This window comes from Triticum dicoccoides, chromosome 7A (genome assembly GCF_002162155.2).
Source record: "Triticum dicoccoides isolate Atlit2015 ecotype Zavitan chromosome 7A, WEW_v2.0, whole genome shotgun sequence".
Classification (NCBI taxonomy): Eukaryota; Viridiplantae; Streptophyta; class Magnoliopsida; order Poales; family Poaceae; genus Triticum; species Triticum dicoccoides.
The window spans coordinates 620437636-620454684 of NC_041392.1; the positions used below are offsets into that span (position 1 = coordinate 620437636).

At 43.3% G+C, this 17049-nt stretch overlaps 1 pseudogene; it reads left to right on the forward strand.

Annotated features, from left to right (window-relative positions):
- The first annotated feature begins 7565 nt into the window (after positions 1-7565).
- Positions 7566-13673, forward strand: LOC119332669 (annotated as a pseudogene).
- The last annotated feature ends 3376 nt before the right edge of the window (positions 13674-17049 follow it).

The following is a 17049-nucleotide window of genomic DNA, read 5'->3' on the forward strand; positions in this document are numbered from 1 at the left end:
CAAGTCTCCTCTCCTAAAGCCTTCGAAGACTTTGGAATTGTCAGCTTCCATAACCACAACACAACGATACTTGCCAAAGACAACAACCATATCAAGATCATAAAGCATTGATATAGACATAAGGTTGTATCCTAAGGACTCGACAAGCATGACTTTGTCCATGTGTCGATCCTTTGTGATCGCAACCTTACCTAGACCCAATACCTGGATTTTGCCTTTCTCGGCAAAGATGCAATGCTTCAGATGCGACGGAGATAATGGAGCATCCATCAATAGATTCTTGTCACCGGTCATGTGATTTGTACATCCACTATCGAGGACCCACTCAGTGGCTTTGGGTTGATCATCCTGCAGATGAATTAGTGCAGCTTACAAACTCATATACTTCATCAGTGAAGAATATGACATCCATTCATCAGATCAATTTCATCAAGCAACAGAACAGATAAAGCAGTATGAGGACGTGAGAAATGAAAGTTCATTTCTTCATGATTAGCCTGCGTCCTATCAGGCATTCTCAGGTCTCCAGCAAATTCTTCAGACGATTACGTACATCTGGAGACCTGACCCTGCAGAAGAGATTAGTTCTTTTTCTTCACCACCCACATCTGAAGGGGTGGCAAAGAGTTCATCACTCTGTGAGCTCCATACGAGAAGGATGGCATAGAAGCCTGTCCATTTCGTTTCACATAAGAGGGGTTAGAGTAAGCATAAGAGTAGGCAGAGAAATTCTTCGAGGACTTATGGACATAATGATTTGAAGTATAATGCACATATCCATAATCCTTAGATCTTCCCTACGAAACAGACGGGTTAGCACGATGATGTTCATATGAGGACTTTGATCCTTTTGAGGAATATGATCCATGTGAAGAGTTTGGTCCGTACGAGGACTTGGATCCATATGAAGAATTTGGTCCATATGAAGAATTTGATCTGGGGTTCCTATTCTTCACAGGTGGTGTCATGATGACATTCACCTAAAGATTTTCAAGGCATCTTTTGGGAACCCAGATTTTCTTCATAGGGGAACCATTCCTGCAGTTAGTGCCAACATATCTAGCAAATACTTCACCATTCTGATTTTTGAACAGTTTATAGTTGGAGTCAAATGACTCATCATCAGAACGAGGAGATTCACATGCAAATCCAGATAAGTTAGATGGATCAACTGGAGGTCCCTTTGCAGCAACCCATGTAGTTTTGGGGTACTGCTCAGGCTTCCAATATGTACCATCAGCATTGAGTTTCCTCTCAAAAGCAATACCCTCTTTCCTAGGGTTCCTGTTGAGGATCTGCTTTTTAAGCACATCACAAAGAGTCTGATTCCCTTTGAGGCTTTTGTACATGTGTGTCATGTACAATTCCTTCAGCCCTGCATCGTCAGTGATACTAGCAATGTCCTCAGATGAGGAATTAGTGATAGCAGAGGCATGTGAAGAATTTGAAACATTAGCAACATTTGAACATTCAAGTGAAGAATTAGCAGATTCATGTTCAATGCACTTCAAGCATGGAGGAACAAATTCTTCCTGAGAAGCGCTGATTTGTTGAGCAAGTAATGAATCGCGCTCCTTCTGAAGGTCTTCATAACTCACTCTTAGCTTCTCAAGATCTTGCTTTCTTTGAAGAAATTCATAAGAAAGCTTCTCATGATCGGATAAGAGAGTGTTATGATGACCTTGAAGATTGTCAAACCTAGTCTGAAGTCTCTGAAGATTTTCAGTCAAGGCTTTAATGCGATCCATTTCTTCACCCAGCATATCATCACTTTTGTCTAGTATGTTTTGAACCTTTTCTAAAGCCCTTTGTTGTTTTACAGCAATCTTAGCAAGTCTAGAATAGTTGGGCTTAAGGTTTTCATCAGATTCATTCTCACTAGATTCAGATGAGGTATATTTGAGTGCCTTGGCACCCTTTGCCATGAAGCAATAGGTGGGAGCGTAGTCATCATCGCCTTCATCAGCCTTGTTGGTGAGGTCATTTTCTTCAGTGTTGAAGATAGACTTGCTGACGAATGCATTAGTGAGAGCTAGGATTGCCACTCCGGATTCGGACTCCCCAGATGTCTCCTCTTCCTCATTTTCTTCAGATTCAGCCTCAGAGTCCATTTCTTTGCCAATGAATGCCCTAGCCTTCTTGGAGCTGCTCTTCTTGTGATATGAAGGCTTTGAGGATTTTGATGATGAAGATTTTGTGGATTTATTTTTTTTCTTTGCATCATCAGAACTATAATCCTTGTATTTCTTCTTCTTTGATTCCTTTTCCCACTGAGGACAATCTTGAATGTAATGTCCAGGTTTCTTGCATTTGTGACAGAGCCTCCTCTTGTAGTCATTGGATGAGGAATCATTGGTCCTTGTGGGTCTTCCAAAGCGACCACGTCTTGAGAACTTTTGGAACTCTTCACGAGCAGAGCTAGATCATGGCTTAGTTCTTCAGGATCACCAAGGCTGCTACCAGAGTCTTCATCTTCAGACTCAAATACTGCCTTGGCCTTCAGTGCACTTGATCTGTCATAGCTCGAACCATAGATATCTCTTTTTTCAGCAAGTTGGAACTCATGAGTATTTAGCCTCTCGAGAATATCAGCGGGATCAAGTGACTTGTAATCAACACGTTCTTGTATCATCAATGCCAGAGTGTCAAATGAGGAATCAAGCGATCTCAGCAATTTCTTCACCACCTCATGGTCGGTGATGTCAGTGGCACCAAGTGCTTGAAGCTCATTTGAGATGTCAGTGAGGCGATCGAAGGTTTGTTGAACATTTTCATTGTCGAGTCTTCTGAAGCGGTTGAAGAGATTGCGAAGAACATCAACCCGGGAGTCACACTGTGTTGAGACTCCTTCATTCACTTTGGACAACCTGTCCCAGATAAGCTTCCCTGTCTCCAAAGCACTCACTCTGCCATACTGTCCTTTGCTCAGATGGCCACATATGATATTCTTCGCTTGAGAGTCGAGTTGCTTGAATCTCTTCACATCAGCAACATTCAGTGAAGGTGTGACTGAGGGAACTCCATTTTCCACAACATACCAGAGATCGTTATCAATTGCCTCAAGATGCATTCGCATCTTATTCTTCCAGTAGGGGTAGTCCGTCCCATCGAAGGTAGGACACCCAACAGAGACCTTGATCATACCTGCGGTCGACATAAATAAAACTCCAGGCGGTTAAACCAAAATGACACAGAACAAGGGAGTACCTTGTTATGATACCAATTGAAAGTGCGTTATATCGACTAGAGGGGGGGTGAATAGGCGATTTTTATGAAATTCTTCACTGAGGGATTTGCCGGTGAGGAAATTCCTTAGCGAAGAACTACTAGCAACGGAATAAGTACTCAAAAGTAAACATAACAGAATACAAACATAGTCATCATGATGAAATGAAGATAGGCACAGAGTACAGGAAGCGTAAGCACAGGATAACACAGGATGAAGACAAACAGACTGAAGAAATTGAACTGAGAAAATTGAGAAAGTCTTCAGTCAAAATCTTCAAACATAGATATGAACAAGCACACAACACAGTTATGAGGAAATGAAAGAGTTGAGGAAATAGAACCAGTAAGCTTGGTGAAGACAATGATTTGGTAGACCAGTTCCAACTGCTGTCTCAGTTGTACGTCTGGTTGGAGCGGCTGAGTATTTAAACTCGAGGACACACAGTTCCGGACACCCAGTCCTGAACACGTAGCTCAGGACACCAAGTCCTCACCGTATTCTCCTTGAACTAAGGTCACACAGACCTCGTCTAATCACTCGTAGTAAGTCTTCAGGCGACTTCCAAACCTTCAAAAACTTGGTCACTCGGCGATCCATAATTCCTCTTGGATGCTCTAGACCATGACGCCTAATCGTCTGGAAGAAGCACTATCTTCAAAGGTAACAAGCGTCGGATCCATGCTGGATCAATCTCTTCAGCGATGCTCAATCACTTGGGGTTTGTAGGTGTTTGGTTTTGGGTTTTTCCTCACTTGATGATTTTCTCTCAAAGTCCTCTGAGGATGGGTTGCTCTCAAATGACAAGTGTCGGTTTCTCTCGGAGCAGCCAACCAGCTAGTGGTTGTAGGGGGCGGCTATTTATAGCCTAGGGAGCAGCCCGACATGATAAGACATAAATGCCCTTCAATGATATGACCGTTAGGTGGGTAGATATTTTGGGACAGCTGGCGCATAGCACAACAACGGTCGGAATTTTGAGTAGCAAAATCCTCAGTGCTATCATGTTCCTCACTGTGTAGGCAATCCGCACTGGCGAATTCCTAACTCCTCAGTCAGAACAAATTTCTCAGAGACCAGAAGAACTTCGTCTCTGTCACTGAAGAATATGACTGGACTGTATGAGATTTCCAATGGCTTCACTCGAAGGGATTGGTAGGTGTAGGATTTTGAGTTGAGCATCACATGGAAATTTTTCCTTAGTATTTCCTTGACCCCTTTTAACAGTACGGTGTTTCCTATGACTCAAGAAAGAGAAAATGAAACTATGAAAACAAAAGTTTTCATGCTTCATGTTCCTCGAATGAATACCAAGTCTTCAAGGTCACACCAATTTCTTCACTTTCAAAGTCTTCAGAAAGTCTTCAGAAATCCAAAGTCTAGAGTCGAAGAACTTCATGTTTAGGGGTCGACTTTCTCTGTAAATATCAAACTCCTCATAGACTTATAGACCTGTGTACACTCACAAACGCATTAGTCCCTTAACCTATAAGTTTTCAATACACCAAAATCACTAAGGGGCACTAGATGCACTTACAATTACCTTGACAACTGCCGTGGCTGATTTTTTTTGGCCCAGAAAAAATGCTTAGCAGCGTGTAGGAAGAAGGGAATGCGGCCGATGTCTTCACCACTTAGCAGCGTGCAAGACAGGCAACAAATACAACTAGAGTTGTTGACATTTAGTAGAGCCTATACGAATGCACGCCACTATAGCGAAGCTCTTAGTAGCATCCGCATGGATAACGCTGCTAGTTTGCTAGTCTCTAGCCGCGGGTGGTGCGCACGCTGGTACCGGTTTGCTACCAGCGGCGTCGCACTAGCGGTGTCTTGTCCGAACACTACTAGAGGGCAATGTTGGATGCCGCTAATTAGGGATTTCCTAACTAGTGTATGGAAGATAGGAGTCACCAATGCACTCAACAATATGGAGAATATAACTGAAATAAACTTCATAAAATATGTTTCCTCTTAATTTCCTTGTCATTAATCATGAAAACCCAGTGGGGGCCTAAGATTCACTTTTAACTCTCACATGGTGAGCATGCCCGACGGGGGCACAAACATGTCAATGACAATATTGATGGTCTTCAATTGGTAGCCGATACATGAATACCCTATGGCACATGGTGGCACAACAACTAGGCTTGGTGTTGCGTAGAAGACCACGTCGACGCCAGGCAACACAACATGAAAGTGCCAAATGTTTCATGCACTTTCTTTGCCATGTATCGTGTGCTCTTAGTGAATTTGGAAAATCTGACATTTCTGATCGAACTATCCCTTATTGATTAAATGGGGTATGGGAGTTGGATCGCAGAACTAACAAGCTTTGGAACAATAATTGTAAAAGTGGTAATAAATGGCAGTAATGGTTATTGGGACTAGAATCGCCACACTACGAACATGGCAAGCTTCTCGTGGAATGGAGTGACGCTCCATGTGAGTTTTGTGTCAAATTTTCAAAAAAAAAAACTGGAAGTGGGAGATGTTGGTTTGTGAATTTAGGTCAAACAAAACAAAAATTATCATCAAACCCATCTAAATATTTTGAGCTGGTGTAGAACAAAATGTTTTAAAGCTATAAGTTACATACATTTTGAGTAGGCCCCATGAAGTACTAGAAAAAAGCATCTGCTTTTGACATAGGTTGGCTTGTGCTTGATAGCATAGTACTATGTAAACCAAAGTATTAAGAACTATAGTAATTTTGCCTATAGGTATGAGATACCATGGTTTTACTAAAACGGAGTATTTTGGAGTATCCACAATACATAGAACCTGTTTGGTTGTTGCCCCACAATGCTGTAAATTGTGTTGTCTAGCCATTGCATTTAAGGCTCAGCAACTCTGTTTTATAAAAAGAGGTATGTGGTTCTTTTTTTATGCAGAGAAAAAACTACGGTTTTCCCAATATTACAGTTTTAAAATCACAGTTGTTAGGGGCAACCAAACAAATCATTGTAAATAAAACTATGGTTATCTCAAAAACTGCAGTATTATCAAAATACTTAGAAAATACTTTGCTATCGAACGGGGCCCTAGGGGGTGAGAGTACATGGTTGGATTTCCGAATAAAGGATTAGGCTTTGGAGGGGTGTTCAAGAAAAAAATGATAATAGATGTTGATAGGGCTTCAAAATAATACTTTTGTGATGCAGAACCAGAGGTGGTGCCATTCTCAACCATATTCCACGAATCAACTGAAGACAGCTAGAAAAAACAAAAAGAGAAAATAAAAATAAAAATACAGTAAATTCCTACCTAAAATCATTCTCACATTTATTTAGGGTATTATGGCAGACATAACACCCCAATTCAACTTGTAGATTCAATATATGCATTTGCATATTTTTCAACATGTAATTAATGTTCTCTCGAATCATTTGGCTACAATCCCAATCCTTGATCAACGGCCACAAAGCATGTCTCTCAACGAATCTGGTGTGAACAAATTGAAGTGGTTCACCAGAGAATTTTATGTAAAAGATGATTTTTCTGCAGAGTGACTTAGATGGCTAACTAATATTTAATAGTTTCATATATACGGGCGTATCACGTGATTTTACTTGATAGTGATGTACTTTTTACAGTGCAATAACATATGGTTATTTGCATTTTTATTAGGGTGTCGCTAGGTATAAGTCGACTGAGACTTAACCAAGTCCCAAAGTCTCACAAATGACGCGCGTGACATGTAAGAAAGAAAGAAAAAACTACAAGCAAAAATTTGCACATCTCTTAATCTAAGATCTGACAAACATAGTATTTTTTGTGAGATTCATAAATATAACATTGACTGAGACATAACTCGACTGAGATTTAGCAACACTGTTTTATTATCAATTGCATGTATATATGATGCAAAAAACTTAGAGCTCTAAAGTGACGGCAAGAAAAGTGCGTCCACTGCTGTATATATTACTCTCGCTCTAGTACGTTCATCTCTTTGTTTCCTTGATTAACTCTCCAGATTGAATTGTTCCTAGCTAGTTCATCAGCTGACCTGCAAAAATGTGAATTAGATATCTAGCTAACTGCACTGTCGACCTGCTATTTCGCGCGTTCATCGGCAAACAGCTGGAAGAGGCATTTGCTTGCAGCGATTATAAAAAGAAAACTAAGATACTTGGACAGAAAAGAGTAGTGATACCCAACTAGCTAGGGCATTCCAGTTTATAATATATAGATACAGAAAACTGCAGCACGGGGAGTTGACATTTCCCCGTGAACCCCTATATAATTCCATGGCATTGCGTGAGCATTATCATCATCAATCACCATCTGTCCGCTCCACGAGATAGGAGCTGATAACCGAGGAGAGGGAGATCGATCGACCATGGACGTCACAGCCGACCGCACACGGGTGGCGCCGGAGATCGAGAAGGACTTCGATGACGTCGCCATGGAGGGCGACATGGAGTCGGACCCCGCGCTGGCGCGCGAGCGGCAGCTGGAGCCCGTGCAGCCGTGGCAGGAGCAGCTGACGGTGCGGGGAATGGTGGCGGCGCTGTTGATCGGCTTCATCTACACCGTCATCGTGATGAAGATTGCCCTCACCACCGGGCTGGTGCCGACGCTCAACGTCTCCACCGCGCTGGTGGCCTTCCTCGCGCTCCGCGGCTAGACCCGCGGGCACGCCCGCCTCGGCATCTCGTCTCGCCCCTTCACCCGGCAGGAGAACACAGTCATCCAGGCTTGTGCCGATTCCTGCTACACCATCGCAAGTGCCGGTACGTCACGTCAGCCAGTACTACGCATAGCGCCATGCTCAAGTTTTTGTGCCAGTTCTTGGTGAATAGTTAACGATGATTTTGTGCGGGCGCTGCTGCTGCAGGCGGGTTCGGGTCGACCTTGCTGGGTCTCAACAAGAAGACGTACAAGCTTGCCGGGGACTCGCCGGGCAACGTGCCGGGGAGCTACAAGGAGCCAGGCATTGGGTGGATGACGGGATTCCTCCTGGCTATCTGTTTTGGGGGGCTCCTCAGCCTTATTCCCCTCAGAAAGGTATTAGAAATTAATCCTCCTTTCACTCCTTCGTTCATCATGTAGTAGAGTACTAGTAAGTAGACTTGATCTGGGTGAACCTTAGGTTAATTAATTAGAGGGCAATTAATTTACCGGAGCCATATGATGGAGTAGGAAAAGCAATCGATGAAGATTCTAGAGTAACATGATACGTGAGGTATTTTGGTCTTCGTGCTGGACCGAGAACAAAATTTTGAAATGAAATGACCATGTGCGCCTATATAGTACGTCTTTGCCTACGACTTCGAACTTCCATGAAGGCGACACCAAGCTAGCATTTGACCAAAAATGTATGAACCAAATTCGGTCACCAGGACCGCACCTCCGAGTTCCCACTGCGCTTTCAAAGAAATAATGGATGAGTCTGTCTAGGTCTCAGTAAGTCGGCTGACATCATCAGTTTCATCCATTCATTGCTTGTTGGTTGTGAAGCCAGCCCATGTCCTCCTCCCTTGTTGCTTTTTGGGCTGGCAATGTCTTCGTGCGTACTGGAGCAGCGTTGGGCCAGCAGCTGCTGCTCATCTCGGTGGTGCAACAGCCGGGATATTAGCTGCTGTAGGTGCCATTTCTCAAAAACAAAAAAAAGCTGATGTAGGTGCCTCAAAAAAACCTGCTGTAGGTACCCTCAAAATGGAAAATTGTTGTACGCACAAATTTCTTAACGGTTTCTATCAGTTTTTTTGGTTTTTATTTTTCATTTTTACTTACATTTTACTATTATATTTATTAGCTGGGCTATAAATTTGTTTTTTCACACATCTAAAAAAGGTAACACGAATCGTTTGCATCATGTACACGCATACGCTCCTGCATCAAAAACATACGCCTGCATCATGTACATGCATGCACGGCCGATCTCCAAAAAAAGCAAATCGCTATCCCATGTCATCATCGAAGGCATGCAATTGAAGTCGAGGGCGACACTTGCAGTTGCAACCATGTTGGAGACATGCAATTGCATTTGAGGGTGACACTTGCGGTTGCATGCCTAGTGTTGGACATGCAATTGCCCCCCCCCCCCTCTGTCGCCGCTCACTTACAAAATGAAATGGTCAGTTGCAGTCGGGCGTGTAGACATGCAGTTGTAGTCAAGGGCGACACTTGCAGTTGCAAGCCTAGTGTCAGACATGCAATTTCCTCCCCCCTCCCGCCGCCTACCGAGAAAAAAAGATCGGCTGCTGTTGGATGTATGAACATGCAGTTGAAATCGATGATGACACTTTCAGTTGCAAGCCTACTGTCGGACATGCAATTGCCTCCGCTTCTCCCGTCGCCCTTTGACAAAAAGACAAGGCCAATTGCAGTCTGAGGGGAGACATGCAGTTACAGTCGGGACGACACTTGCAGTTGCATGTCTAGTATCGGACATGCAACTCCTCCTCTCCAACCGCCGACTTACAAAAACAAATGTTAGTTGCAACCGGGGTGTGTGGGCATGTAGTTGCAGTCAGGGGCGACACCTGCAGTTGCAGGCCTAGTCTTAGCCCCTCGCCTATCCCCCTCCCCCACCCCGTCCAACAAAATAATATCCAGTTGCAACCATGTTGGAAGACATGCAGTTGTATTCAAGGTCGACACTTGCAGTTGCAAGCCTAGAGTCGGACACACAACCGCCCCCTCTTCCGCCACTCACTTATAGAACAAAAGTTTAGTTGCATTCAGTTGTGTGGGCATGCAATTGTAGTCGAGGACAACACTTGCATTCGCAAGCCTAGTGTCGGGCAAGCAACTACCTACCCCTCTTTCGACACCCACCTACAAAACAAATGTGTAGACATGCAGTTGCAGTCGAGGGTGATACTTGCAATTGCAAGCCTAGTGTCGGACATGCAACTACCCACCCCCTCTTTCGACGCCTACCTACAAAATAAAAGGTCGGTTGAGGTTGGGTGTGTGGACATGCAGTTGCAGTCAAGGGCGATACTTGCAGTTGCAAGCCTAGTGTCGAACATGCAAATGCCCCCTCCTTCTCTCGCCGCCCTCCAACAAAAACACAAGGCTAGTTGCATTTTGGGAGGAAGACATGCAATTGCAAACGGGAGCGACACTTGCAGTTGCAAGGCCTAATGTTGGACATGCAACCGCCCCCCTCTCCCATGGCTGATTTACAAAACAAACGCCGGTTGCAGTCAGGTGTGGGCATGGAGTTGCGTGCCTAGTGACATACATGCAACCACCTCCCTCCACAAAACACCATAGAATTTCGGGCGGGTGTGACACTTGTAATTGCGTGACTAGTGAAAAACATGCAACTTCCCCCGCATCCCGATAAAACACTACTGAGTTGCAATATCAGTCGGGGACGACACTCCACTTGCATGCCTATTGGCAGACATGCAACTACCCCCCTCCCCTGACAAACACACCACTGAGTTGCAATCGCGTCGAAGACATGTAGTTGTAGTTGGGGACCGCACTTGGAGTTGTGTGCCTAGTGGCAGACATGCAACTGCCCCCTCTCCCGACGAAAAAAGAAAAAAAATATACGCAAAGGTCAGTCCTTCACCAATTGCATGTGGAGTAAGACCTGTGTAGTTGTGCACGGATAAATGAACATGCTACATACAATGAATTTTTCCTTCGAGGCTAAAAATAAAGAATAAATAAAAACATAGTTATACACGAATACAATGTCTGCTGATGAGAAAAATAAGCGTGAAAAATTAATAATTAATAAAATTCAAAAAAAATAAAAATGGAAAAACACACAAACATACTTCAAAGAAGAAATTATGAGAGAGCAAAGAACAAGAAAAAATGAGAAGAATGGAAATAATTGATAATTTTAAAAGAACAAACAAAAAAATCAAAAGGAAAACTATCCTAGGAACCCAAAATGAATTAGCACAAGCCATTTTGAAAAAAAATAGTACAGAATGTTGCGACCAGAAAAAGGAAATGCAACACAAATTTGCACGAATTGGCTCATAGATTAAACAATTTATCGCATTACAAAATCTTATACGAGCAAAGTTTGACCCACAGCATGGAGGAAAATAAAAAAAAATGCATGGAGGAAAATAGAAGTGTGCATTGATTATGACATGCTACAAGATATAGGGAAACATTGGACACACATGTTGATCTAGTAAAAAAACAACACAACGCTTTGCTCTCTGCAGTTTGCATGGTCTATTTTCAATCATAGCCCAACAAACAAAAACAAAAAGAAACAGGCCGGCCGTGTCATCCTAACAGGCTGATTTAAACATGACAAGCAGCTAGCATAAAAAAAATCAATGAAGGCATCAACTGAGACTTCGATAGAAATCAGTCGACTGATTTTTAGTCCTTCCGATAATGGATTTGATGATGTTTCCTACTTTGGTTGCAAGTGATATTGCAGGTCGCCACATGTATCACGTTGCATATTTCCAAATACAACAATTAAATAATTCTTTTCGGACTCTGGACTCAAGACTCATGGTCCATTTGTTTCAATACAAGTTTCAAGAGGAATATACAAATTATTCATGTGAAATCTTGTACAACTAATTTTTATCCCTGTACTTGCTTTGGACTCTCCATGATTTTCCAAAATGTATTCAGGTTTTGGTGGTCGATTACAAACTAACCTACCCCAGTGGGACAGCAACTGCTGTTCTTATTAATGGGTTTCATACCCCCAAGGGAGACAAGAATGCAAAGTATGGATTCTATCACCTCTGTCATGCCCATTACATAACATAACATTGCAATTGCAATTGATTCACTAAAACATTGAATCAAACAAGGTATGATGAATTATTCCTTGATTTTTCATGACAGGAAGCAAGTCCATGGGTTCCTAAAATACTTCGGGATCAGCTTTATGTGGAGCTTCTTTCAATGGTTCTACACTGGAGGCCCTGTTGGCGGTTTTGTGCAGTTCCCTAATTTTGGTCTCAAGGCTTGGAAACAAATGTATGCATTTTTTGCTTTCTATATAGTTTCACACTATAATATATCAGTAACTTTTCGTACGCAACAAACTCTGTTAATTAATGTTTCTTGGTGTGACAGGTTCTTCTTTGACTTTAGCCTCACGTATGTGGGTGCGGGAATGATTTGCTCACACCTAGTGAACCTCTCCACTCTCTTGGGTGCAGTTCTTTCATGGGGGATAATGTGGCCACTCATTAGCAAACAGAAGGGGGTTTGGTACCCGGCAGATGTACCATCAAGCAGCATGAAAAGCTTGTACGGTTACAAGGTATCTACCCTTTTTTTGGTCAACTACTTTAATAAATAATAGACATCACTTAAAGAGTGGACGTCACTAGTATTAATTGCTCTTGTTACAGGCCTTCTTTTGTGTAGCTCTAATAATTGGAGATGGCCTTTACCAATTCTTGAAAGTCACATATGTCACTAGTAAAAGCCTACATCAACGATTAAACAACAAAGTTGTTACCAACAAAGGTGAGGAAAGCATACGTTTTCAGTACTTCAATTCCCTCATTTAAACTCAGGTTCTGTTCTAACGTGTAGCCTATAAAAAAATTCAGTGACAAATAGGGATGGTATGGCTTCACTAGAGGAAATCCAGCGCGATGAGATTTTCAAGAGTGACAACATACCCTCATGGATGGCATACACTGGATACGTCGTGCTTAGCATCATCTCATCAATCAGCATACCCCTGATGTTCCGTCAGATAAAGTGGTACTATGTGATAGTAGCATATCTCCTTGCACCTGTGCTCGGGTTCTCCAATTCCTACGGAGCAGGTTTCACTGACATCAACATGGCCTACAACTACGGCAAGATCGCCCTCTTCATCTTCGCAGCCTGGGCTGGCAAGAAAAATGGTGTAATTGCCGGCCTGGTTGGTGGTACGCTTGTGAAGCAGTTGGTCCTGATGTCTGCCGAATTGATGCATGACTTGAAGACGAGTTATCTCACGTCAACATCCCCAAGATCCATGCTTGTGGCACAGGCTATCGGGACGGGCATGGGCTGCATCGTCTCACCCCTCACCTTCATGCTCTTCTACAAGGCATTTGATGTTGGGAACCCAGATGGCTATTGGAAGGCGCCGTATGCACTCATATACCGTAGTATGGCGATTCTCGGTGTGGAAGGCTTCTCAGCTTTGCCAAAGCACTGCCTCTCAATCTCGGCTGGAATTTTTGCATTTGCGATGCTTCTGAGTATTGCAAGGGATATCCTACCACGCAGGTATGCCAAGTATGTTCCACTACCGATGGCAATGGCGGTGCCTTTCCTTGTAGGTGGGAGCTTTGCCATTGACATGTGCATTGGGAGTTTAGTGGTATTTGTGTGGGAGAAGATGAACAAGAAGGAGGCTGCCATCCAAGTGCCTGCTGTTGCATCCGGCTTGATATGCGGGGATGGCATATGGGTATTCCCATCTTCCCTACTTGCTCTTGCCAAGATTAACCCTCCAATCTGCATGAAGTTCACTCCTGCCAGCTAGGGAGCTTTCTCAGTCACACCTTCTTCAACTATCTTTGGATTTTACGTTGTGCTACAAGTGCTCCATGGTTTGAACTTTGTGGAGTACATTTTATGGTGTGTGTGTGTGTATGATTCCATGGCATTAGATCTTTGTCGCGAGCGTTGATTCTTACAATTTTATATTGGTCGTGTGCTTATATTTTCAATCAAGTGTATCTACTGAGTTTATCCTGACATGTAATGAAGTCTCTGACTGTAAATTTTTCAGCAATCTTAATATTTTTTAGACAAAGGTAAACTTTATTCACAATGATGTGCACCTGCACTTTTTTGTGGAGTCAGATGCATACACATGGTTACACTACTAGGGAAACCCCTATAGGCATATGCTTAGTAGTAGCACGGGGTGGAGACTGCGCGCTACAGTTAATTAGTAGCAGTGCGGGGCTAAACCCCATGCTACAGGTAGTACATAGTAGTGGCGTGGATAGAGCGGCCCCGTGCTATTACTAAGTGGTCCCCATAGTACCCCTGGGGCAGGCCACAGTAGCAACATTGGGTATACGACCCATGCTATAGCTAATCTAATAGCAATAACGTCGTTTGTGTACGGGTTCAACTGGTGGGTTCCGCTTAGCAGTAGCGCGGGTACATACGCCCTCTCTATAGGTACTAACTATGGCGGAAGTGCGGGCGGGTTATCCCGCGCTACTACTAAGGGTGCCATCCAAAATATCAGCCACATTTTCCCCCTCCTCCCTTCCCCTTCCCTTTCCCATAGCCTGCTTTCCTCTCTCATTTGCTTTCTTATCTCTTCCTTCAATTCTCCCCCTCCTCCCTCTCTCTCCTTTGCCCCTCCACCATCTCCATTAATGGCTCCCTTTCCTCTCACTTGCTTTCTTCTCCCTCTCTCTTCCTTCTTCCCACATCTCTTGCCCCTCCACTTCATTGACTCACTATCTCTCTCTCCCACTCCAACAGTTATACTCATCTCTCCTCCCCAAGTAGATCTACTTATTTAATGAAGTAACTTATCTACCTCCCCCTCATAAATAAAGAAGGGGCATTAATTATCCTTGCCCACTTCGATCCTTTGCGACACCAGCCTCATTACTATGCTCCCTATCGAGATAGGTGGGTAAAAAGTAGTGTTATGCAAGACTGGAATTTGTGTGATATGACTGAATTGTGGGATATGATTGAATTGTGTGATATGACCGAATTGTGTGATATGACCGAATGGTGCGACATGACCAAATCGGGTGATATGATGGAATTGGTTGTGGCATGAGTTGCCTATGTGTATTTGCCGAATTGTGCGTGACATGAGTTGCCTATGTTTTTCTGAAATGTTCATTTATTTACGTTTTGATGAATTTCGGGCAAACTCGATCGATATGTCCTATTTAATCCCACTCTTTCTCATAGTATATCATAATTTAGATCGATGATGAAACATTTGTATGTGACCATGTAGTTGTTGTTTCGAGATGATGATGAGACATTTGTGTTGGATCATTACGATGATGATGATGATGATGATGAGACTATGTTGTAGCACTTCGATGATGATGATGATGATGACGATTAGACATTCTTTTCTCATATAATTTCAATGTATGTGTATGTTGCTATTGTATAAAACCTGTATATATACAGAGTAAATACGCAAAAAAATATACAAAAAGTCTTAGTAGTGGCGCGTGATAAGAGGGTAGCAGCGGCACTAGTGCAGCGCTACTACTACATAGACTTAGTAGTAGTGTGGGGTTCATCCCGGCACTGCAGCTAGCTAGCAATAGCGCTGGGTTGACCCACGCTACTGCTAACTCTTTGTAGCAATAGTGCAGGGTACCACACGACACTACTGTTAGAAAGCTAGTTGTAGCGCGCTAGCAGTAGCGCGGTGCCCCATGCTCTGCTAGGCTGTTACCCCGCGCTGCTAGTAGGTTTTTTCCTAGTAGTGTTGGATGGAAATTTCATCGCCACCAAAATATATACATGTATATGTCCAACACATCCTATGTATGAGAAGATTATCCTTCACTTATTTTCTAGTCCAAGCACCATTTTTAGCAAACTTCACCGTGTTATATTCCGAGACTTGTGGGGATAAACCCCACATAATGGTATAAATGTTTACAGCAGTTGTGAATAAGAAAAAAAATTACACGTGTATGGATATATAATACCGGCAACAAGCATTGAACTAGCAACTTCCCAAAGCCACATGAGGACGTCGTGATGAGCAAAGTGTCCCAAGGCTAACACCACCGCTAACCGGAGCGGTTCACCTCGCCGTCTCACAACTTTGGTTGCCACCAGATCGGCAGAAAGGATACCCTCCAGAGAACCTCAAGTCAAACCACCAAGTGGATTCAAGGATGCAGAGTCTGCCAGCACCATACAAGATTAATAAGCACATGCACCGACAGTCGAAGAAAACCATTCCTCGGTTGGAGATCTCTACACATGGAATCCTGCAACACGAAGGAGCTAGCTCCAATGTCGACGTTCTTTGTGACTGCACTGTGGGCCTCCTGAGTAGAGGTTGGAGGTGGAGAAGGCATGAAGAGAACAATGCTGCTGTCTAAGATTGACCCCATGTCAACACAACAGAATGACCAGAAAACATCACCTACAGGGAAGGGAACTGACGCAATAATTGAGAACAGCAACACAGGCCTCGGCTCCAAGACAACCAGCGGAAAACCTTCAGAGATCGAAGATGGAGCATAATAAGATTAACACCGGAGAAGATGAAGAAAAAAATCAAGGTCCGACAACTGAAACTTGGATGAATATGGTGACCAAAATCTGCTAGTAGAGCTCCAAATTATGAGAAGAGGGAGTAGATCTAGCAAGAACAGATTAAGAGACGTTTTTAGGGGATGGGGGAATCAAGGGAAACTAGAAGAAAACCATCACAAACGTCCACCCCAAGTGTCACCTCGACCCAAACTCACTATATCCTCCACATCAACGAGCACAACAAATGACATACTGATGATGACCATGTGCCAAATACCACCAAGAATGTAAACCTAACAACGTTAACTAATACTAAAGGTAGGGAGTGCAAGGACCCCCTCCCCATCTCTCACCTCCCCATCTGGTGAGGCCACTTGATCTAGTAGAGAGAGGGGCTGGAGGAGGAGGACGAGGAGAGGTGGGATACAAGGGAGACATATATGCAGAGTGAGCAAGGCTGGGTTGTCCACCCACCATGTGAGGTACTACCTGTTGCGTGCACACTCTTAACATTTCATGTAGTTTAACTATGTTTAAAAAATATTCAAAACTCAACAACTTATGAACTGAGCATTAAAATTATGATCCGTTCACCGTTGGAGCTCCTAGACTAGCTCTTCAAAACTAAATCCCTTATGTGATTA